The sequence below is a fragment of the Xyrauchen texanus genome, chromosome 9 (genome assembly GCF_025860055.1).
Source record: "Xyrauchen texanus isolate HMW12.3.18 chromosome 9, RBS_HiC_50CHRs, whole genome shotgun sequence".
In the NCBI taxonomy this organism is placed as follows: Eukaryota; Metazoa; Chordata; class Actinopteri; order Cypriniformes; family Catostomidae; genus Xyrauchen; species Xyrauchen texanus.
The window spans coordinates 47,405,760-47,431,979 of NC_068284.1; the positions used below are offsets into that span (position 1 = coordinate 47,405,760).

Here is a 26,220-nt window from a genome sequence, read left to right on the forward strand (position 1 = left end):
TACCCCCACAGGGAATGTCGTTCCGCTCAATTAGCTCGCATGTGCCTTATTTACTCTCCTTTATGTTCCTGAAATTCAAAGTCACAAGCCCGTCCTTTCGGTAAGTACAAACCAGCACCTCTCCGTCTAGTTTCCTTTCTTCCTCGTCTGTAATTCAAATGGAGATGAAGAACGGGGGTCTCCCTGTAATGAGTTCAATGCGAGGATGCTTACAGGCAATCAGTGAGTGTGTTGTGAGGAGATCTATAGGGTGTTAATGTACTGAAGGGAGAGAACGAGGAGCTGTTCACTGGAAGCTTTTCTAAACTCATCCCGGAGAGCGGCAGACTCGAGACGCAGGTGACGTACACCCCCATCTTTCCCTGGGGGGAGGCGTGCCCTTCCGGCCCTGTCTGCCGGCAGGTCATCCCCGCCTTACTGGAACTGGGAGCGTGACAAGGGGAGGGAGCCAACAATAAAAAACACGGTACATACAGGCCGTAACGGCCGATGATACCAACTTAATATAATAATATTTAAAAAGAGAGGGAAGGGCCAGTGCGAGAGAGAGAGAGAAAAATACACTTACTCGCCAGTTCTCCAATACGCCGCAACTTGTTCCTCGGCCACTCCTCCTCCCTCTAGCGGAGACCAGCCGCGCCTCCCCGGGTGGATCGGAGGCAGTTCTACGGCCCCTGGCGGACGGAACGCCCCGCCGTGTTTTCGGTGGACGGAAGAGGTCTCCCCCGCCCCTGGCAGTGGTTCTCCTGCTCCAGACGGTCGGCCAGGAGCCCCTTCTCGGTCGTGGTCGGCGGTCTCAGACCCCGCCGCATTTCAGCAGCTGGTAGGGGGTCTCCTCCGCCCCAAGCAAACGTTTAACAATTTCAAACTTTCTATAGTAAAAATGTATGTTGCAAACTTTCTGTGTTATAGTCTCACCAGTTCAATATATGTGTGTGTGTAAATGTGTTTGTGTGCGTGTGTGTGTGTGTGTGTGTGTAAATTAGTTTTGTGTGAGTGTGTGTGTGTGTGTGTGTGTGTGTGTGTGTGTGTGTGTGTATGAGTGTGTGTGTAAATTAGTTTGTGTGTGTGTGTGTGTGTGTATGGGTGTGTGTAATTTAGTTTGTGTGTATGTGTGTTTGTTAGTGTGTGTGTAAATATGTTATTGTGTATATGTGTATATATGTGTGAGTGTGTGTGTGTGTAGTGTAAGTGTGTTTGTGTGTGTGTGTGTGTGTGTGTATGTGTGTAGTGTGTGTGTAAATGTGTTTGTGTGTATAGTGTGTGCATGTATGTGTGTATAGTGTGTGTAGTGTGTGTGTGTGTGTGTGTAAGTGTGTGTGTGTGTAGTGTGTGTGTGTGTGTATATGTTTGTGTGTGTGTGTGTATATGTGTGTGTGTGTGTGTGAGTGTGTGTGTGTGTATATGTTTGTGTGTGTGAGTGTGTGTGTGTGTGTATATGTTTGTGTGTGTGAGTGTGTGTGAGTGTGTGTGTGTGAGTGTGTGTGTGTGTGTGTATATGTGTGTTTGTGTGTGTGTGTATACGTGTGTGTGTGTATATGTGTGAGTGAGTGTGTGTGTGTGTGTGTGTGTGTTTGTGCGTGTGTGTGTATATGTTTGTGTGTGTGTATATGTGTGTTTGTGTGTGTGTGTATACGTGTGTGTGTGTATATGTGTGAGTGAGTGTGTGTGTGTGTTTGTGCGTGTGTTTGTGCGTGTGTGTGTGTGTATGCGTGTGTGTGTATATGTTTGTGTGTGTGTGTGTGTGTATATGTTTGTGTGTGTGTGTGTGTGTTTGTGCGTGTGTGTGTGTGTATGCGTGTGTGTGTATATGTTTGTGTGTGTGTGTGTATATGTTTGTGTGTGTGTGTGTGTGTGTGTGTGTGTGTGTGTGTGTGTGTGTGTGTGTGTGTATGTTTTGCACTGAGGATGTTTTAGAGTCTCACACTGTAATTTCTGTCTGTTTTTTCTGCATTGTGGCTGATTTATTGAATGTATTTGACAGATCCAAAAAAAATTCCTCCGTTTTTTGTTTTATTGGTCTTTCACATTCATTTTCAATGGTCGGTCAATTTTGACCACAAATACCAAAGGTGTTTTTTATGACCACTAAAACGTATCGAATCAGGCACAATTATTATTATTTTTGTATGTTCAGATGGCAAATGGACTCGAACTGCTCAGATAAAGGCAGATAAATGACCGAATACCATAGGAGGGTTAGCACTGAGGTTATAAGTGCAGACCATTGACCATTCATTTCAAACAAAACCGTATTAGTGCCGAAATCTAATAGCCTAAGAAACTGATGTTTAGTATCTACATTCTAAATTGTAACTCTTTTCTTTTTGTCTTTTGTATGCAGGGAGAGATGAGGAGCGTGTGCAAGAGACACTGAGATGAAGTCAGAGATGTCCAGCTCACTGATAGCGATCGCCAGGAGCACTGCAACTCTATTCCTCGTGTCTGTGGGCCGCTCTCTCCTCTGGAGGCCAGGAAGGGTTAGCTGTGCTGGGCTTTGAGGATACCACACCGGCACCTCTGGAGCTCAGTAGGATAGAAAGAGAAAAGAGAACTGATGCTGGTCTAATCTCGGCTAATCTAACCATCAGAGGAACAGTGCTTCACAAGGTGGGTTGAACAGTGTTGCAGTTCACTCTTAAAGACTGTATTTGTCCAAGTTTGAGTTTAATTTGTTTTGTACATTTCAATCAGTCAACACATTATTAATTACTAAAACTGAAAACAGTTCACCTTTATATTAAATGATCTCTTGCACCCATAACACAATCATTTTAAGGTGAAAAATGTATCATTTCTGAGCCATTGGTGGCACAAATTAATTTAAGTAAAAATAAGTCGATTTTGACATTTTCTGAATTGATCATACCAAACTCGACTCCACAATCTTAGGGTCTTTGGGGTGGTTGCCAGGGACTTGCTATGTGGTTGCTATGTTGTTCTAAATGTGTTTAGTGCATAGACATGCAGTTGCTAGGGTGTTTAGGGCAGTTACTAAGAATTCTAAGTGCTGAGGCATTCTGAGTGGTATTTAGTGGGTTGTTATGCAGTTGCTAGGGTGTTTGGGGTGGTTGCCAGGGCCTTGCTATGTGGTTGCTATGGTGTTCTAAATGTGTTTAGTGCATAGTCATGCAGTTGCTAGGGTGTTTAGGGCAGTTACTAAGAATTCTAAGTGCTGAGGCATTCTGAGTGGTATTTAGTGCGTTGTTATGCAGTTGCTAGGGTGTTTGGGGTGGTTGCCAGGGACTTGCTATGTGGTTGCTATGTTGTTCTAAATGTGTTTAGTGCATAGACATGCAGTTGCTAGGGTGTTTAGGGCAGTTACTAAGAATTCTAAGTGCTGAGGCATTCTGAGTGGTATTTAGTGGGTTGTTATGCAGTTGCTAGGATGTTTGGGGTGGTTGCCAGGGCCTTGCTATGTGGTTGCTATGGTGTTCTAAACGTGTTTAGTGCATATTCATGCAGTTGCTAGGGTGTTTAGGGCGGTTACTAAGAATTCTAAGTGCTGAGGCATTCTGAGTTGTATTTAGTGCGTTGTTATGCAGTTGCTAGGGTGTTGTGGGTGGTTGCCAGGGCCTTGCTATGTGGTTGCTAAGGTGTTCTAAATGTGTTTAGAATGTTGCTATTCCATTTCTAGGGTATTTGTGGTGGTTGCCAGGGCATTGTTAGGTTGTTGCAAAGGTGTTATGAGTGTTTAGTGCATTGTTATGCAGTTGCTAGTTTGTTATGGGTGGTTGCCAGGGCAGTGCTATGTGGTAGCCAAGGTATTCTAAATATGTTTAGTGCATTGTTATGCAGTTGCTAAGGGGTTTAGGGTGGTTGCTAAGGATTGTGAGTGGTGTTAAGTGCATTTATTGCATAGCTATGAAGTTAATAGGGTGTTTGGGTGGTTGCCAGGGCATTGGTATGTGGTTGCTTAGGATTCTGAGTGTTGTTTTGTGTGTCGCTATGCAGTTGCTATGGTGGTCTGGGTGGCTGCTAGGGCATTGCCAAGTGGTTGCTAAGGTGTTCTGAGTGTTATATAATGCATTGTTATACAGTTGCTAAGGAGTTCTGGATTGTTGTTGTTAGGGCACTGCTATGCGGTTCCTAATGTGTTCTGAGTGGCATTTAATGAGTCCCTACGCAATTGCTAGGGTGTTCTGGCCTGTTGCTAGAGCATTACTGATTGGATGTTATGGAGTTCTGGGTGGTTGCTAGGTAGTTGCTTAGTTAAAAGAATTCACCCTCAAGTCAGGATCCTCCTCCAGTGTAAATCAATGGGATTTTTCACCAGTTTTATTGTCTAACCGGCAAAAATCAAGAGTCCGAGAGTCTTAGAAATATACTGGAATACCGCTCCTCAACAGACCGCACAGCTTTAAACTTTAAGAATCAAACCACATAAACAGTGCTCTTCTACAAGCGTTCTCTGTACATGGATTGGTGGTCTTTTATGTGAGCATGGCTGTCGTTTTGTTTTGTTGATGGACAATTTCATTGTCTGCCTGTTTTGTTTCAACATTCTCTTTTAATTAAGCGCTGTCTGCGTGCAGTAGTGCCCATTTGCCAGCGAACAGCATCTGGCTGGCACAAAAGTAGACAAAATAGCCACCACGTCTGCTGACTGGCCATTTCCCTCCAAAACATAGCACCGACTTTTCACCATATGCCATCTGTGTGACCGTTAGCCATTCACAAACTCTGCCTAATTGCATTAGCATTTTCTTGATTAAGGTGAGGGGGTTCTTGAGTATAAAGCGTAACGCTCTTGAACACGGATTCTAAGCATGCAAATCGCTCGACGTGAGTGTGTTTGAGAAGCATTCAATTCAAAGCGGCATTTTTTTTAGCTGTCTGCGCGGTTGAGATGGTGCTGCACTGTGTGCCATGTGGAACGCAAGACTTAACAAGACTTCTACTGAAACGAGAGGCCCCCCGTATGCAAATCCCTCACTGTAAAGACCAATAAGAGGGAAGGTGACCAAACCATGACAGTGTAATAGGCGGACGGGCAGTAATTACTAATTAGTCCATCAGCCTGCACGCAGCTTTATAGGTTTGCTCAGCAAGTTGCTCTTTCATGGCATTTGTTATCCAAGCACATTTTGAGATCCCTGGCTGAAATTTTCGAAATTATCAATACATTTCTAAAATCCAAAAAGTAGATATAGGCATTGCCCAAACTGAACACCTACAGGTGACGCATATTCTTAATAATAGTGTATTTTGGACTTATATCAAGATTTTTATATTAATGTTTTAATGTGAACAAATAAAGGTACATTTCTAGTTTGTAGTTTCTTCAGTCCTTTGTTTTGTTGGAAAAGAAAAACTACCTTCATACCATGTGACCCACATTTGGTTTTCCATCATTGAAAATGGGGGAACAAATGAACAATTTAGACATGGAGCCACATTGAGAGCCCCATATCTCTGGGATATACATATAGGGCCTTAAAAATGAAGATACAAAAAGTTAAGTTTGTTTATAAGCAGAATCTAAAAGGACATTAAGATATCTTTAATGCTTCTGGAGTTATAGGCACTCCAACTTTGGAAAACCAACACAAAAAAAGAGCTTTTTCCCATTTTTGGACTCTCACCATTGGCTTATAATGCACCAAAGAGTGCTCAAGACAACTTATTTTAGTAATAGTGAAGTGGTGGTGGTGTAGTGGTCTAAAGCACATAACTGGTAATCAGAAGGTTGCTGGTTTGACCCCACAGTCACCACCATTGTGTCCTTGAGCAAGACACTTAACTCCAGGTTGCTCCGGGGGGGATTGTCTCTGTAATAAGTGCACTGTAAGTCGCTTTGGATAAAAGCATCTGCCAAATGCATAAATGTAAATGTAAATGTAGTAATAGACTGTGACCGGGTGGAGGGCGGGGCCGGGTCGTGATGCTACACACCCGGCTAATCAGGCTAATCAAGCCTCAGAGAGGGATAAAGGCCGACCGAAGACGGCAGTGCTACAGAGAGAGAGATTTACGGACAGCTGTCCGACACCGGTGTGTGTTTGTCTTTTTGGTTTCAGTTCTTCATTAAAATATTATTTATATTGTCAAGCCGGTTCTCGCCTCCTCCTTTCCATTAACACCATTACACTGGTGCCAATACTCGAGTAGAGTCCTTGCCACTACCATCCACCCCAAAGGCGCAGCTGCAGCCATTCGCGATCAGGGCCACCGCCAGGGGCGGATGAGACCCCTACCGGCCGCTGAAACGACCCAGGGCCGACCGTGAGTGGGGAGGGGCTCCTGGTCGACCGCTTGGAGTGGGAGAAGCGCTGCCAGGGGCGGGGGAGACCCATTCGGTTTCCCAAGAACGTCAGGGGCCGGAAGAATGCCTCCGATTCATCCAGTGAGTCGCGGCTGTCGTCCATTAGAGGGTGGAGGAGTGGCCCTGGACCAAGCCATGGCCTATCGGTGATAGGAGATACCTAAATGCAAAGAGAGAGGGGGGGGGTGTACGTCATGCAGGGGGCTCCCCGGCCTGAGAGAATAATGAAGTAATGTGGCAGGGCGGGGCGGGCCGGGTCGTGATGCTACACACCCGGCCGCTAATCAGGCTAATCAAGCCTCAAAGAGGGATAAAGAATAGACGAAAATGGTCATTTTGACCCCGTCTACAAAATAATGGATTGTTCGGTAAATATTGGTCCATGGCATTTCATATTTCGGCTTTCACCATCATTCATGTTCATCTTTCACCAGTAAAATAATTACCAAAAAACAATGTTTGAGCTAGGGACCTCTGGTTGACGACACAGAATGGCCCAAATATAATATAGTGCGCATAGCTTCATATTGAGATTTCTCACTTAGGATTGCAGACTTTGGTATCGTGGCAAATAAGCACCATTGCAGAGATGTCTTCTGAAACTCAGGAGGAGACACTGACAGGAGACAGGAAGCAAGAGACTTCTTTTAAACTACTGTAGTAAAAGAGCTGAATTCACCATCCAATCAAAGATTTGAAATGAACTGGGTCTGAGACGCTTTTAAATTAGTTTCTAATTCTGTAGCTACAGTTTTATTTTTAGATGAAGTGTCAGAGATGTAGGTCAGAATCGGTCTGTTTGACGTCTTCTTGAGTATTTGACAGTGAAGATTAAACTCTTCATACATCAGTCACCCTTTAAGACTAAAACTATACTTCAGTGTTCTCATTTCTTTTGTTATATAAGACAGAGATTCAACCTCTGTCGGTGAGGGCGTCTGAGTTGTTGTCTGTTGGTTTGTAACAGCTTAGCATTGTTTGGTTCAGAACGTTATACTCGCTCAACGGTTTCCAGAAAAAAATGGCCCCTACGCATCACATCGGTTTGTCTGTGCCAGTGTGTAATTTCGGAGGGGGAGGTTTGCACTTGAACATGAGGGCTTTTTGGGGTTCACGTCTGGGGTAGTTTCGGGTGGGGGATGTCTCTGTCTGGGTTTAAATGAGACCATTAAAAATACTCCACGTATGTGTGTGTGTGTGCTAATGTGTGAAGATAGAATAGTGTCTGGACCTGTGCATGTGTCCATTTGGGAGCGCCATTTGCATATTTTGCCCTGGCTGCACATATGCCATTCAATCCAAACAGATGCAAGGAAACGCAGACATGCTAATGACTCCCCCATCCACCGCAAGCCCCGCCTTACACATAAACACAACCTATAAACTGAACGTATCATGCATTAATGGCTGCATTTGAGAAATATGCATTAACCTCTACAAAAAACGAAATTTTAAGGCAAAAGCTACACTGAATTTATCCATAGAGGTGTGACACACAAACATGCATAATGCCAATGCTCTGTGCAATGGCAGACCAGCGCATGATGGTAGCCAATCAGCTGAGAGCAGATACAGGAAGTGAGAAGAGAGAGGCTCATTCCACTCTGTATGTACCAACAAGGAAAACGTTATTTTATGAATTGAATACTAACGTACAGCATACTCCATACTGCACAGAGTATACAGAACACTCAATATTGCCTCTATATTTTAAACATAGCATTATGCTACATTTCCGTATGCTACATTGTTGTCATGTGACCTCAAGTTATAAAAAGATATCATTTAATGCATGCTTAATATTTCAAGTAGCATCCATCTTGGAAATTAAGTCAAAAGAGCCAAAGTGCAAGTGTTTATAGATGTGTGTCCCAAATGAAGCACTATACACTATGCACTTAAATACAAATAATAACAATGTACTTTCTGTTCAGCTTCATGTCACAAATAAACTTGCAATGCAAACTGAATGGGTTCTTTTTGTTTTGTTTTGATATAATAATCGTCTGCAAACTTCAGGAGCTTTTTGGAGGGGTCCTTGGTGATGAGCACACGTCCCTGGGGGGCACCAGTGCTGACTGTACAGGTGCTGGAAGTGAATTCCCCCTGTTTCACAAGCTGCTACCTGTCTGTCAGAAAGCTGGTGATCCACTGACAGATAGAGGTGGGAACTGAGAGTTGGTGTAGTTTAGTCCGGAGAATAGCTGGGATGATGGTGTTGAAAGCCGAACTGAAGGATCCTTGCGCAAGTCCCTGGTCTGTCCAGATGTTGCAGGATATGATGCAATCCCATGTTGATTGCATCATCCACAGACCTGTTTGCTCGATAAGCAAATTGAAGGGGACCCAGAAAGGGTCCAGCGATGTCCTTCAGATAGGCCAACGGCAGTCTCTCAAATATCTTCATGCCCACAGACGTCAGAGAAATGGGTCTGTAGTCATTAAGTCCTGTGATTTTCGGTTTCTTTGGGACAGGGATGATGAGTGAGCATTTGAAGCAGCATGGGACTTCACACTGCTCCAGTGATCTATTGAAGATCTGTGTGAAGATGGGGGCCAGAACCGCCAGAACAGTTTTTTCCCTCAGGCTATCCATCACATGAACAGTTAAAATTGCCCCATTGAGAATAATTATGTGCAATACACAGTTTAGTCTTTTTTATATTTATACAACACATCTACCTCTTCTGCCACTGAACAGATTTGTATTAGAATTGCACGTATGTGTATAATTATTTTTTTATTATTATCTATGTCTTGCTGCTGTATTTGTATTGTTGTGCACAGGAAGCTCCTGTCACCAAGACAATTTCCTTGTATGAGTAAACATACTTGGCAAAAAAGCTGTTTCTGATTCTAAAGTGTCTGGGCGTCAAAGACCGTAAGTCGTGGAGACATAAAACTTGGCAGGATGATCCCCAATCCCCTGCTTCCCCACTACTCAGGTGCACAAAGGTACACCCATCTGACCCTAGGTGGCCTATAATAATAAACACTTTTACGTTTTGGCTCATAACACTTTTTGGCTGCAATCGAAATTATTTTCTCCTCCGATTCCATGAGTCAAGCCCTACAAAATGTATATCTCCGATTTCATTTCCGCCATTTTGAATTTTTGGAAAAACCTTATTTTTGTAACTCCTCCTAGACCGTTAGTACGATCAGTATGCAATTTGGTATACATCATCTACAGACCCCTTCTGACAAAGAGACATCAAAAGAATTTCGATACGTCAAATTGTTCTGAAGATATTAATGACAAGATTTCCTTCGGTTTAGCGGGATTTGAGTAATTAATCGATATCTACTCAACGCAAACTCCAAATGAAACTCGGTACACTCAGGCTAGGTCTACATTAATCCGAGTACATTTGAAAATGGCGTTTTCGTTTCAAAACACTCTCAGTCCACGGTAACGTTTTCAAGCGTTTTCAAAAAGTTGCTCGTCCACACTGAAAGCACTTAAATCGTGTCACTGCGATGCTTGTTTGGCCTAAAATGCAATTGTCTTCGTGTTCCGTCACCGGACACCAATTCCGAGTAAAATTCCCTTCGCCTTTGAAGGAACGCAATGTGGTAACATTTATTTTTTTAACAACGCTATCAAAGTGAGTATCAAGTACAACAGTGCCGCTATAACACGAGCCGCCATCTTGATTGTTTTGGTTACGTATTAGTGTGGACAAGGCCATAGTCAACAGGACGTTTAGAAGATGTCGGAAAAGTTTCATACAGGTCCACCCCTAGAGGGCGCTACAACTAAAAAAACTGTCATACCTTTGCAGCCGTTTGAGTGACAAAGTTAAAATATCTTTGGATCAAATGCTAACATATTCTAAAAAAAAAAAATCGATTCGACAAATGAACAAAAATGGCGACCAAAGGGCAATCAAATTTTAGCACCTTATATCTCCTATTGGGAATGGCAGAGGGTTATGGAAATTACTATACACAAGCAGGGTGTCAACTCGAAGCCACATATCAAATTTTGTGACATTCGGCCACACAGTGGCAGTATAATTAGCTAATTTGTGTTTTTGCTCATAACTCCGGAACCGTATAGGCTACAATACAAATGTGTAGCTTCTCTGAATCCACCAGTGTCCCACAATGATATGGTCACTTAAATTTCCATTTCTGAAAGAAACTTGTTTTTACAGTTTCGATATATTCAAAAAACCTTCTTTTTTTTAACCTGTCCTAGGCCGTTTGCCCGACTCTCAGGAAACTTGGTAAATATCATTGTCGGATCTCCTGACAAAAAGTTATCAAATTCATTTTGATGCGTCGAATCATTCCAAAGATAAAGCAAATATGTTCTGGCCATGGCCTATAATGACAAATTAGTAGTGTTGGGTTCGAGTCCGAGTCGAGTCTGAGTCCATAAGGTGCCGAGTCAGATTCAAGACCGAGTCATAACAGGCTGAGTCAGAGTAGAGTCCAAAAGGTGCCGAGTCAGATTCAAGACCGAGTCATAACAGGCTGAGTCCGAGTCGAGTCAGAGTCCAAAAGGTGCCAAGTCAGATTCAAGACCGAGTCATAGCAGGCCGAGTCCGAGTCCAAAAGGTGCCGAGTCAGATTCAAGACCGAGTCCATAACAGGCCTAGTCCGAGTCGAGTCCAAAAGGTGCCGAGTCAGATTCAAGACCGAGTCCATAACAGGCCGAGTCGAGTCCAAAAGGTGCCGAGTCAGATTCAAGACCGAGTCCATAACAGGCCGAGTCGAGTCCAAAAGGTGCAGAGTCAGATTCTAGACTGAGTCCATAACAGACAGAGTCCGAGTCGAGTCCAAAAGGTACAGAGTCAGATTCAAGACCGAGTCCATAACAGGTGGAGTCCGAGTTGAGTCCAAAAGGTGCCGAGTCAGATTCAAGACCGATTCCATAACAGGCCGAGTCGAGTCCAAAAGGTGCCGAGTCAGATTCAAGACCGAGTCCATAACAGGCCGAGTCCGAGTCCAAAAGGTGCCGAGTCAGATTCTAGACTGAGTCCATAACAGGCCGAGTCCGAGTCGAGTACAAAAGGTGCCGAGTCAGATTCAAGACTGAGTCCATAACAGGCGGAGTCCGAGTCGAGTCCAAAAGGTGCAGAGTCAGATTCAAGACCGAGTCCATAACAGGTCAAGTCCGAGTCGAGTCCAAAAGGTGCCGAGTCAGATTCAAGACCGAGTCCATAACAGACCGACTCCGAGTCCAAAAGGTGCCGAGTCAGATTCTAGACTGAGTCCATAACAGGCCGAGTCCGAGTCGAGTACAAAAGGTGCAGAGTCAGATTCAAGACTGAGTCCATAACAGGCGGAGTCCGAGTCGAGTCCAAAAGGTGCAGAGTCAGATTCAAGACCGAGTCCATAACAGGTCGAGTCCGAGTCGAGTCCAAAAGGTGCCGAGTCAGATTCAAGACCGAGTCCATAACAGTCCGAGTCCGAATGAATCTGTTCATGAATCTGAATTAAAATGGTAACCATAAACTCAATGGATGCTACATCCAAAAACACTGGAAAAGCCCACTGATAATATCATGGACACTATTATCTAGTTAATTTTCTGGAAACTGCACAATGTAGGACAGTTCTGCTTGCTGCTCGTGTACCTAAACCCCTGATGCGTCCGTGTGTGTCTCGCAGCAGCTGCCGCAGAAGATAAAAACAATAATAATAATTGATATTTGCTTGAGACTTGTTTTTATGGCTGTGGTCTAATTATTTTTTTGTTACAATTGTGCAAAAAGGCATAAATATGAGTAAATATCGGTTCTGCATATCGGTTATCAGACATGCAATTAAAAAAATTGCAATTTTACCATTTGTCAGGTCCTATACCGTCTTTATGTTTTCGTTGTGCCAGCTACCTCGGTAGTCGATGTTATACAGTAGTATCTGTAGTAACATTCAAGCGTATTGGTTAATTGATGTGTGTGTGTGTGTGTGTGTGTGTGTGTGTGTGTGTTTAACACAGTGAAACAACTCTGGCTACGTCTATGACTTCAGGGGCTCATACAGCTGCATTCAGACAGAGATGTGTTCATTCATTTCTGTTTTATTATTATTTACTTTTTTTTTCATTGCATCACAAACGTCATAAACTCGGCTACACTCGGAAAAAAAATCCCAAGTTCCAAAGGATCAAGTCCAAGTCAAGTCCGAGAAAAAATACATCTGAGTCCGTGACAAGTCCAAGTTCATTAAAATCGGACTTGAGTCTGAGTCCAAACTCGAGTACCCAAACTTTACTAATTAGCCTGTATCTTGTGAGCGCAATTTTCAAACTTAACAAAATGTGTACACATAGACAAGAGAACACTGAGGTAACATGCCGAGTTTCATTCATTTTTAATGCTAGGGGGCGCTATAACTTAATAAAATACAATTTTTGCAACGTTGCTCAAATCAGGTGAAATGTCACACAAAATATCTGCATCACAGGATCTTTTCTGTCAAATTTGATTATTTTGGTAATCTTGCCATAGGTGCTTGGCCCCCAACAATAGCCGCTTGCAACTATATTATTATTATTATTATTATTATTATTATTATTACTACTATTAATAATATATTTATAGGCTAATGCTACAGTATGTGAAGCAATTATTAAATATCGGTTCTGGATATTGGTTATCGGACTTGTATTATTATTATTACAATTATTAATATATTTATAGGCTAATGCTATGTTTTTATGGTCGTGGTCTAATACATTTTTTTGTTACCATTGTGAAAAAGGCATAAATAAAACAATTATTAAATATCGGTTTTGTATATCGGTTATCAGACTTGTATTATTATTATTATTATTATTATTACAATTATTAATATATTTATATGCTAATGCTATGTTTTTATAATGGTGGTCTAAAACAATTTTGTTACTATTGTGCAAAAAGGCATAAATAAAACAATTATTAAATATCGGTTCTGCATATCGGTTATCGGACTTCAATTATTATTATTATTATTATTATTACTATTATTAGTATATTTATAGGCTAATGCTGTTTTTATAACGGTGGTCTAATTATTATTTTGTTAACATTGTACAAAAAGGCATAAATTAAAATTAATTTTTAAATATCTGTTTTGTATATCGGTTATAGGACTTGTATTATTATTATTATTACAATTATTAATATATTTATATGCTAATTCTATATTTTTATGGTCGTGGTCTAATAAAAAAAATTTTGTTACTATTGTGCAAAAAGGCATAAATAAAACAATTATTAAATATCGGCTCTTCATATTGGTTATCGGACTTGAATTATTATTATTATTATTATTACAATTATTAATATATTTATATGCTAATGCTGTTTTTATGGTTGTGGTCTAATTATTTTTTGTTACAATTGTGCAAAAAGGCAAAAACAAAACAATTACTAAATATCGGTTCTGTATATCGGATATCTGACATGTACTATTATTATTATTATTATTACAATTATTAATATATTTATAGGCTAATGCTATGTTTTTATGTGGCCTAATTGTGCAAAAAGTCATGAATAAAACTATTAAATATCGGTTCTGCATATCGGTTATCAGACATGCAAACAACAATAATTGGGATCTGTTTAATGTAATAAAATGGTTAATGATTGTGTGATATTTAGTTAGGAGTTCGTGCAGTGCTTTTAGAGTGGCTGGTCTTTGACTGAACACATAAGAGACTGCAATGGCCACTAAAGTTAAAGTCGCTATAGTGACAGCTGATGAATGAAGCTAATACACTCCAAAACCTGGACAGCAGAATACACAAAAAACAGGACACTGACTCTTTCCTTCAATCTCCCACCAGCTTTCCTGAAATTAAATATCTATTTCAGGCACGGCTCTCATGCTGCACTTAATTGCCAACATTACGGTCCCTTATCCATGAGAGAAGTCCACAGAGTTCATCCATCTCATGATTATAAATCTTGAAGGGGGGGGCTTGTAGTCCATCCAGACAATACAAGTCTAGACTGCTCTGAACGTAAATATTAAGTTGAACATTCATCCCAAGTGCCTTTGTGCGCCGGACACAAACCGTGGGAACGTGAAAAAGTGCGGGCCCAGTCGGGCAGTGAGTAGACAGCTATGACGCCCTGAATGCCTTCGCAGCAGGTGAAGAAGGACCCTAGATGTCAAGGTCAAGGGGTGCTCATCTGTATGGCTGCCCTTGGCCCTGCCAGTCTGGGATGAAATGCAAATGAGCCGGTCTGCTTAATAAGCAGCGAGAGTGTGTGTTTGCGCAAGTTCACGGTTCTTTTATGAGACAGACAACAGTTCTTATCACCTCCCCCAGTAATGTGCTGAAGTAGTCTGATACAGAGACTACTTGAGCATTCTTGGCGGAGCGCAAACACAATGGTCTCGTCAGCTAGTCATTATGGCTGGTCTCTCTCTCTCTCTCTCTCTCTCTCTCTCTCTCTCTTCAATGTTTCTCTGTGCCATACCGTCACTCTGGTAACATTTGTACCTTGTTTTGGAGAATTCTGTGTGAATTTGTTATCATTGGATGTCTTTGTTGGGTGTTGCTTTTCACATTATTTATTTTTATTGAAATATATTTCTTAAATTATTTTTAGGATCATGTGAAACATTTCAGGCAAGTGACCCCAAACTTTTGAACGGTAGTGTGTAGTGTACCATGTTATTTCACTTTTAATAAAGTATCTTTCAAGTGATGTGGCTTAACTTCGCCATACGCAATACGGTTGCTAAGGGGTTCAGAGCGATTTTCAGCACGCTCCAATTCGGTTGCTAAGAGGTTCTGAGTGATTTTCAGCATGCGCCAATACGGTTGCTATGGGGTTCTGAGCGATTTTCAGCACGCTCCAATACGGTTGCTATGGGGTTCCGAGTGATTTTCAGCACGCTCAAATACGGTTGCTAAGGGGTTCTGAATGATTTTCAGCACGTTCCAATACGGTTGCTAAGGGGTTCTGAGTGATTTTCAGCGCACTCCTATACGGTTGCTAAGAGGTTCTGAGTGATTTTCAGCATGCTCCAATACGGTTGCTATGGGGTTCTGAATGATTTTCAGCACATTCCAATATGGTTGCTATGGGGTTCCGAATGATTTTCAGCATGTTCCAATACGGTTGCTAAGGGGTTCTGAGTGATTTTCAGCGCGCTCCTATACGGTTGCTAAGAGGTTCTGAGTGATTTTCAGCATGCTCCAATACGGTTGCTATGGGGTTCTGAATGATTTTCAGCACGTTCCAATACGGTTGCTATGGGGTTTTGAGCGATTTTCAGCATGTTCCAATACGGTTGCTAAGGGGTTCTGAGTGATTTTCAGCACTCTCCAATACGGTTGCTATGGGGTTCTGAATGATTTTCAGCACGCTCCTATATGGTTGCTAAGGGGTTCTGAATGATTTTCAGCACTCTCCATTACGGTTGCTATGGGGTTCTGAATGATTTTCAGCACGTTCCAATACAGTTGCTAAGGGGTTCTGAGTGATTTTCAGCACGTTCCAATACAGTTGCTAAGGGGTTCTGAGTGATTTTCAGCACGCTCCTATATGGTTGCTAAGGGGTTCTGAATGATTTTCAGCACTCTCCATTACGGTTGCTATGGGGTTCTGAATGATTTTCAGCACGTTCCAATACAGTTGCTAAGGGGTTCTGAGTGATTTTCAGCACGCTCCTATATGGCTGCTATGGGGTTCTGAATGATTTTCAGCACGTTCTAATACGGTTGCTAAGGGGTTCTGAATAATTTTCAGCACGCTCCTATACGGTTGCTATGGGGTTCTGAATTATTTTCAGCACGTTCCAATACGGTTGCTATGGGATTCTGAGCGATTTTCAGCACGCTCCTATACGGTTGCTATGGGGTTCTGAATGATTTTCAGCACGCTCCAATATGGTTGCAAGTCAAAGTAGTCCTGCACCCTCAAGTCTCTCTGATATAATGGTCCTGAGATGGTTTGGGGAGGTTACTTTTAAAAAATATTCCTCTACAGATTACAGAATACATGCTGCAACATGTCATTTGTAATGCATTCCGTTAGATAACTCAGGTCAGTAATGTAATCTAAATACTTTGGATTACTTTTTCAGCACTGGCCATTTTTTTCAAGTCTATGGGTTTTTTGTTTGTTTTATCATCTGCGAGGTGAAAATAGTAAATGTGATCTCTCAATAAAGTAACAGCACACCTCTTCTCAACAAGACGCAGCAGGATGAGTTTCACTCAAACTCAGGTTTGGTACTCTGGTAACGTCTCTTTTGTGCCCATCTCACCCTCCTTAAACTTCCTCTCTTTTCTCTCCATCAGCACAGTCGTTCTCTCACCCGCTGCTTAAAACCTTTTCGCAATGTCGGCAGTATGCCCGCTCTTCAGGGGCTCGCGATCCCCATCCTGTCTGTCACTCCGGCCATCACTCGGCCTCTCTCGTAGCCCGAGTGGTGATTTTTAAAGGAATAGTTCACAAAAAAATCTTTAAGACTTTTTGTCTGAGTAAATGATGACAGAATACATTTTTTTGGGTGAACAACACTTCTACGTACGTGCAGAACTAGTCATACAAATAGTTTTTGCTGAGCTGTTGGCCAGTACAGCGGTCAGTATCTGCTTTCTCGACATTAGATTATTTATGGAAGTAGATGACGAGAGTGTCTGGGCCACCTGCTTTTACCATCAGGCATATGGGTCATACCACTATGAAGAGAGACCCTAGGGTCCTTATTTCAGGTGTGGGAGGAGATGCCGGCGTTGGCTAAAACAGAAGTTGCATATGACCATACTAGCAGTGTCAAAATCCAGCCTATGTTTTCTGAGACTGAGGCTATTGAATACTGGACACCACTCTAGTGTTTTGCGAAATAAACTGCATGTGAAACAGAATCCAAGTAGAATGCTATATTATTCAGAATTCTTTATGCAATGCAAGTCTAATATGCCGTCTACTAAGATGCCTTCATCTGCTCAGCTTTTGAAATGTAACCTTTTTTCTGATATGATTTTGTTTCAGTTAATGACCTTAAATGACTTCAGGATTCACACACAACCTGAACACATATCTGTGCATTTAAACAGAATAAAACAGTGTTTATTAACACAACAAGACAGCTGTATGTGTGAATGTGCATTTTAATGGTGATTTTAATTTCACCCCCGCTGGCGGGCCCACGTGAAAAACGAATAATTGTCAAAATATGAATAACTGCAGTCTTGACCAGCACAAAATAGGTGTCGTTTGAAAGTTTAGAAGCTCTACTTTACAATGCATGCAGACATTATGACCAAAACTGAACATGTGCTTTGAAATTTTGAGTTTTGATAAAATTATAAACAAATTTGCTCTTTACGTATTATTGTAATCAGTAAAAATATCAAACTGATCTAATATTCATGTGTCATATGTTGTTGGAAAGCTCTTAAAGAGTAAAATACAACCAGCTGATTTGTTTTACTCAAAGACAAATAAAGCGAGTGATAGTTAATTATAAGTCTTTGACATTTATGTTTAGGTTGCTTATATGCTGTGTTTTCGCTTATAACTTCACAAAACATAAACGGAACATAAAATATCACATATGATTATTTAGAGTCTGTGATTATCTTTCAATGGAGTCCACACACAAGATAATCAGATGTATAGATCAGTAGATAATCCACATGAAGCACAATGTTACATATGGCCACCAGGAGATGGCGCCAAATACACGACACAGACTCAATCATGACTCAAATGACACAGAATGAAACTCATTCTGTGAAATCTCATGACTAAAATCATGTCTGCATGTTATGCAAACCTTTAGTCATTGTTGTGTTTGCATGTGTAATTAGTTCTTATGTACAATTATTATCTTTTATTTGTTTGGAGATGTTTTTGGACACTATGATCAATTATATTTGTAATGTTGTAACTTTTGATCGCTTTGTCGTATCAACATAAACTTTTTCCGAGCCACCTTATTTACACCCAGAGAAATATAATGTCAAATCAGAAAAATAAAGAAAAAAGTAAATTTTTGGCTGTGTGTGTGTGTGTGTGTGTGTGTGTGTGTGTGTGTGTGTGTGTGTGTGTGTGTGTGTGTGTGTGTGTGTGTGTGTTTGTGTGTGTGAGCAGAGCACCGGGTGGCTAAAGCACAGCAAGTTGGCACAGTAGGGGGCACAGGTGGTCCATCAGCCAGTGGCCTCAGTCAGTCGACCCGTTGCATCTGGGTCTGCCTCGTGACCTTCTGCCAGCGGGCTTTCGACACTTCACATGGCCTCAAGGTGCACATAGCCTGGCAAAAGCATTGTGCCACCCTGCCCCTGCACAGAGCTATCAAGATCGTGATAGGAGACAGGTGCCCCAAATTGTGCCACCCTGCACAGAGCTGGCAAGATTGTGATGGGAGATAGGTGCCCCAAATCGTGCCACCCCGCCCCTGCACAGAGCTCATCTTTTTTAAATGGCTTACTTATCATCGTCTCCGTGATGCTTTAAAAAAGCTTTAACTTTTCATTTTAAGTTCCTCTTTTGAGCTGTAAATGAAAGAATAATCTGGATTTTGTTTGAACGTTTCCTGGCGTTTCTCTTTCAGTTCCACTCTGTTGAGACAGACAGGCAGTGACCTCTGACCCTGGCCCGCCCATGGGATACGGTTCCCATAGGCCGGTGTGGGTCGTAGCCCATTCGTGACGCAGCCGCTGCCCTTTAATTCAGCTGAGGTGTGATCCAATGACATGTATTTTTAATAAGGGCCGACGTCTGTGTTGGGGCCACGGGCCCCCTGACGGCCCCAAATGCAAAATACAACAACATGTTTTCTTTTTAAATAATCAAGGATTTTCAGCTAAATATTGATTATGTTAATGATGCACAATCTTTAGAAAATAGTGTACTAATATTGATACAGGCGACGTTATAGGGTTAAACTCTCTATTTACAAGAGAATAATTTGAGTTAGTAAAATTATTTTTTAATTAAATGGTTAAAATTGGGTTTGTTTAAATCACTAAGAATATACATTTAAATAAATGTAAAAAGATTATATATACATATATAATATATATAATAGCAAAAAATATATATAATATATATATAAATATATAAATTCAAGAAGACTTTAAAAGTATAGCTAGCCAAACAATGAAATTCTGTCATTATTTACTCACTCTCATGTTGCTCCAAATCATGTTCATGTTGTTAAAATTTCACAAGTTTAATTCAATGGTTAAAATTGGGTTTGTTAAAATCACTAAGAATATAAATCAACAAAATTGACAAGTAAAAATAATAAATACAAATAATAGAAAACATGTATAATATAATATTACATATATATATATAATAAAAAATAATGACAATATATATATATATTAAGAATATATAATAAAATGCAACAAGACTTTAAAGGGATAGTTCGGCAAACAAATTTAATTCTGTCATAATTTACTCACTCTCATGCTGTTCCAAATGAGTTTGTTCAAATCACTATGAATATAAAATAAAAAGATACAAATAATAAATATAATCATAAAAATAATAGACAAAATAATATAATATATATATATATATATATATATAAATAAAATAATAATAGAAAAATATATATAATACAATTAAAATTCAACAAGACTTTAATTTTTTTTTTATTCTGTCATAATGTACTCACTCTCATGTTGTTCCAAACCTATATGACTATTTCAATTCAATGGTTAAAATTGGGTTTGTTTAAATCACTAAGAATATAAAATAAATTTAAAATAGATAATTAATAATAATAATAATAATAATAATAAATATGATTAAATAAATATTATAATAAATATAAAATATAAAATAATAATAATAATAAATATGATTAAATAAATATTGTAATAAATATAAACTAATAATAATAATAAATATGATTAAATAAATATTGTAATAAATATAAAATAGATTAAAATTAATAATATTCAGCAGGACTTTAAAGGGATATTTCACCCAAAAATCTGTAGGACTTTCTTTCAAAAGGAGATGTTACACAGAATGATCTGGCCTCAGTCACCATCCTGTTTCATTGCCTCTTTATTCCATTGAAAGTGTATGGTGACTGAGGCTAATGATATTCTTAACATCTCCTTTTGTGTGATACGGGTTTGGAACAACGTGAGGGTGAGTAAATGATGACAGAATTTGTATTTTTGGACGAACACTTCCTTTAATGCGCATTAATAATATTCCAAACAGCCTTTTTTAATTTGGCAATTTAAAGATAATATCTATAAGTTATATTTATCGATATCTGACAGCAGTGATCAAATAGACAAATCTCACATTCTGAAGTGTGTGTGTGTGTGTGTGTGTGTGTGAGAGAAAGTGTGTGTATGTGTGTGTGTATGTGTGTGTGTGAGAGAAATGTGTGTGTGTCTGTATGTGTGTGTGTGTGTGTGTGTGTGTATGTCTGTATGTGTGTGTGTGTGTGTGTGTTTGTGTGTCAGTATGTGTGTGTGTGTGTATGTGTCTGTGTGAGAGAAATGTGTGTGTGTCTGTATGTGTGTGTGTGTGTGTGTGTGTGTGTGTGTGTGTGTGTGTATGTGTGTCTGTATGTGTGTGTATGTGTGAGAATGTGTGTGTGCTTGTGTGTCTGTATGTGTGTGTGTTTGTATGTGTGTTTGTGTGTGTATATGCATGCGTGTGTGTGTTTGTGTGTGTGTGTGTGTATATGTATGCGTGCGTATAAGAATGCGTGTGTGTGTGTGTGTGTCTGAATGTGTGTGTATTTGTGTGTCTGTATGTGTGTGTGAGAATGTGTGTGTGTATGTGAGAATGTGTGTGTGTTTGTGTGTCTGTATGTGTGTTTATGTGTGTATATGCATGCGTGTGTGTGTTTGTTTGTGTGTGTGTGTATATGAATGTGTGTGTTTGTGTATATGCATGCGTGTGTGTGTTTGTGTGTATATGCATGCGTGTGTGTGTATATGTATGCGCGTGTATATGCATGTGTGTGTGTGTTTGTGTGTATATGCGTGCGTGTGTGTGTATATGTATGCGCGTGTATATGCATGCGTGTGTGTGTTTGTGTGTATATGCATGCGTGTGTGTGTATATGCATGCGTGTGTGTGTATATGTATGCACGTGTATATGCATGCGTGTGTGTGTTTGTGTGTATATGCATGCGTGTGTGTGTATATGTATGCACGTGTATATGCATGCGTGTGTGTGTTTGTGTGTATATGCATGCGTGTGTGTGTATATGTATGCGCGTGTATATGCATGCGTGTGTGTGTTTGTGTGTATATGCATGCGCAGTGTGTGTATATGTATGCGCGTGTATATGCATGTGTGTGTGTGTTTGTGTGTATATGCTATGCAGTGTGTGTGTATATGTATGCGCGTGTATATGCATGCGTGTGTAGTGTTTGTAGTGTATATGCGATGCAGTGTGTGTATATGTATGCGTAGTGTATATGCATGCGCATGTGTGTGTTGTAGTGTATATGCATGCGTGTGTGTGTATATGTATGCGGCGTGTATATGCATGCGCAGTGTGTGTTTGTGCTGTATATGCATGCGTGTGTGTGTATATGTATGTGCGTGTATATGCATGTGTGTGTGTGTTGTGAGTGTATATGCGTGCGTGTGTGTATATGTATGCTGCGTGTATATGCATGCGTAGTGTGTGTTTGTGTGTATATGCATGCGTGTGTGTGTATATGCATGCGTGTGTGTGTATATGTATGCGGCGTGTATATGCATGTGTGTGTGTGTGTGTGTGTATATGCGTATGCGAGTGTGTGTATATGTATGCGTGTGCGTGTATATGCATGCGTAGTGTGTGTATGTGTGTATATGCATGCGTGTGTGTGTATATGCATGCGTGTGTGTGTATATGTATGCACGTGTATATGCATGCGTGTGTGTGTTTGTGTGTATATGCATGCGTGTGTGTGTATATGTATGCGTGTGTATATGCATGCGTGTGTGTGTGTGTGTGTATATGCATGCGTGTGTGTGTGTATGCATGTGTGTGTGTATATGTGTGTGCGTGTATATGCATGTGTGTGTGTATATGCATGCGTGTGTGTGTATGTATGTGTGTATATGTATGCGTGTGTGTTATGTGTGTATATGCATGCGTGTGTGTGTATATGCATGCGTGTGTGTGTATATGTATGCGTGCGTATATGCATGTGTGTGTTTGTGTATATGCATGCGTGTGTGTGTATATGCGTGCGTGTGTGTGTGTGTTTATGTATGCGTGTGTTTGTATGTATGCATGTGTATATGTATGTGTGTGTGTGTTTATGTATGCGTGTGTATATGCATGTGTGTGAGTATATGTATGCGTGTGTTTGTATGTATGCATGTGTATATGTATGTGTGTGTGTGTTTGTGTGTGTATTCCAGTGTGTGAGTGTTTGTGTGTGTGTATATGCATGCGTGTGAGTATGTATGCGTGTGTTTGTGTGTGTGTATGTATGCCTGTGTTTGTGTTTGTGTTTGTGTGTGTGTGTGTGTGTGTGTGTGTGTGTGTGTGTGTGTAAATGTGGCCATATTATGGTATTATATTAATCACGATATATTTCCATATTTATACCATCATATTTAAATGACAAAGAATAACATCGTTTTACCATCAAAGTCGAATCCAAAAACATTGTTTATGTTTATATCAGTGTAATGATGTAAGGGAGTGTAAAACATTTATGGCTTTACTTTTTGTCCTGTCATTTGTTCTTATATAAACACAGAATAATGGATTAATATTGTGTTTTTTGCACTTTTCCACAGCAAAGACGAGACAGAAGACAAATTTAGATGAAACAGACCCGCTGATGAGGTGCGCTGTTGTTTTGGAGATCTGATGATGTCATTTTTAAAGATGTTCAGGAAGACTGATTGAGTCAAATCATTTCAGTCCAGTTCTGAAACACACAATATAACAAGCATGAGTTTTGTGGGACTATTGGTCTGTTCACTGTTAGTACCAAACTAAAAACATTCTGGAATATTTCCACGACCATCTGCACACACTCAGGTGAGTTTGCACAAGGTAAGGAAATCTAAAAATGCACATGACGTTATTTTCTTTAATATGCTTTGAGTTGCATTTCTGCATGTGCGTTTCCAGATAACAGCTGAATGTGATGCATTATTCTCTCTAGTCTTTTCAAGCACTCTGTATGAATTATAAACTCTAAATGAATATTGCAATAACACAACATTAAAACAAATGCCTTTTGAGTCAATGAATACTGTTAATGAGCAATTAAATATCAGTTAAGCTGTCGTTTATCATCGGAGTGTACTGTGTACTTTGTGAAATGATTATAAATAAAGCAACTACATAAGAAACAACTGTGTGTGCATGGTGTGTATGCCATATATTGTGCATTATGAAGCAAATCTTATTTAATGTTTGCACATTTAATGTGTAAGATGTTTAAAACACCTTTTGTAAAAATCCAGAATAATATGAATATGCCTGAAACATTGTCTACAGTTGACTAAACTCACACATACACACTCAACACTACAGTTTTAGACCCTAGTCTTTTGCTAATTGTTTATTCATTAACAGCATGTGCATTTTAAGGCTTATTCAATATTACACTGACATAATACATACATGTGTATAAATAACATACAAAACTAAATTTTGTGACCATAAACTAAATACATGCACCCTTGAGTAGAGACAGGCCAATTGTAATATTATGAATGGGAGAAAATGGAACGCCCAGATGTTGATAGTAAGTCCCGCCTCACAGGTGAAAGAGCCAATCACATTTCAGAGACAGACATCCTGTCAATCAAGTCTAGAACGCGCATGCGCTTTAGCTATACAAGCCGGGAAAGTTGCGTTCGTAGTGTGATATGAGGTACACAGTGTGTGATTCCAGTGTTGTCATATTTTACTGCTGATTTTAAATATTCTTTAATCGTAATCTTGACCAACCGTTTTTGGAGATTTCGGCCAAGTAGATAGGAGCTGCACTGTCATGACTGGAAATAGAGACTTTGGTCTACTGAACAATCTGGCGACATCACTGAAATTCTCATATAACTACTTTTTTTGGGGCAGAAATTAGCATTCCAATATTAAAGGACTAGTTCATCCGTAAAATACATTGTCTGTCATCATGTATTCACCTTCACTTTTTCCGTAGAACACAAACAGAATATTCTGAGCTATTTTGAATTCAAACAAATGTCCCTTTCAACAAGTCGGTGCACTTGGCGGCCATTTTTGGAACCCTCCAGGCCAGCTATCTTCTTTGTAAACAAGCAGCAGAAAGGTGAAAGCTCCTATCTACATGAATGGGGAAAGATCAATAGTCCAAAACGGTCGGTCAAGATTTGGATCAAATAGCATATTTCCAATCAACAATACAATCTGACAACACTAGTTTCATACATTGTGCTTCTTTACCTCAGATTACGCTGAATAAAACGCCTTTTTCAGGCTGGTTAAGTCAATGCGCATGCTCGTTCTCAATTTGATTGACGGGCGATCTCAGAGGGACTTCCTTTTCGTCAACCGTTGGGCGTTCCAATTTCTCCCATTCATTTTAAAGCAAGTGCTCCAAAATAAGGAATTCTCTATTTTGGTACTCTGTTTAATTGTTTGTAAATTCCAATTTTATGTTGAGATAGGCTGATATATATTTTTTTATTTTATTAAAAAATATATTTTTAATCAGATAATGGACATTCTTTCCTGTTTTGGTCTGTGAAAGTAGTAAAAAAGTTGAAACATCACATTTGTATGGTTAAAACAGAAAATGATTATCTAATTTCCATGTTTTAAGGAAAAGGACTGGCTTCTATTAACCATAACATTGTAATAGGCCTAAAAATTTAATTTGCAAAAAAAGTGTGTACATTGGCATTAAATACTAAAATAAATGTGAAGAAACCAAAAAAACCAAAAACATTTGTGGACAGAAACACTTATAGCCTAAATACATTTTAAAATGGCTTAATGTTGGAATATATGTACGTCTTTATAATATTTTTTTTTAACTGAAGTAAAATGTATTTGCATATGTTTTAATATTTTGTTAGTTTTGTATTTATGCTATTGAAATTATGCTATGTATATTTTCCGATAAAACAATAAAATATTGATTTACACCATCTGTGGGTTAATTTCAGCCACTGGCCCATTAAATAAAACATTAACCATCCAAGGTGGACATCCTCCAGTCAGCTGTTTCCACAAGTGTGTGACATCATTTCCTGTTAGATGCAGTGAGCCTATAATTATTATGCATTATATTTGGGTATTTTGACTCAGACCCCACAAAAGAAAATATCTGTTATGATATTAATGTAATTTTTTTCCTAAGCAAATTTTACATTCACAAATGCACATTTTCAAACTGTAAACCTGTTTTATCTGTCTTCTTAAAAGAAATGGAAAATTATTTAAATGTGATCTCGGTATCTGTTAAAGCTATAAGGACTGTTAGTATTTGCTCTGCTTTTGGACCCTTCATGTGATATAATGGCCTTTAATTAAGACAAATTATATCAGACAATAGACATCCTCTGTTTGATAAATTTGAGATATTACCCTCAGGTAGAAGATTCGGGATGCCAGCAATTTTTAAAAACAGGGGAAAAATTCCTTGCCACACGCAGTAAAATTATTAAATGATAGGTGTGGGTGTTCACTGAGTGGGTCTCAGTGAAGATTAGAATTTGTTTTTATTTATTTTATATATAAATCTGCATATTTGTTACATGTATATTGTTGGTCTTATATGTACGCATGTTGAAACACAAGCAACAAAAATTTCCCTAAGGGGATAATAATAAAGCAATCAATCAATCAATCAATCAATTATTTTTACAATTGTATTAATTTTTTTGTCTTCTTTTATTTTTTATAGTTGTTTTTTATAATTGTTTTTGTTGATATTATGTACTGTATCTTAATTTTATTTGTATTTTTTTTTGTTGAATATTCTCAGCAATAATAAAACAAATAAAATAAATAAATAAATAAATAAGTATTCTGCGCTTCTTCTGTAAACTAT

The 26,220-nt window shown here is 39.5% G+C and overlaps 1 long non-coding RNA gene across 1 annotated transcript in view; it reads left to right on the top strand.

Moving 5' to 3' along the window:
* LOC127649779 (uncharacterized) overlaps window positions 1-23,510 on the top strand; it is a 41,648-nt gene extending 18,138 nt beyond the window's left edge. The window contains exons 3-4 of the long non-coding RNA XR_007971317.1: window positions 2,345-2,610; window positions 22,967-23,510. This is a non-coding gene — a long non-coding RNA (uncharacterized LOC127649779). The remainder of the gene's footprint in view (window positions 1-2,344; window positions 2,611-22,966) is intronic.
* The last annotated feature ends 2,710 nt before the right edge of the window (window positions 23,511-26,220 follow it).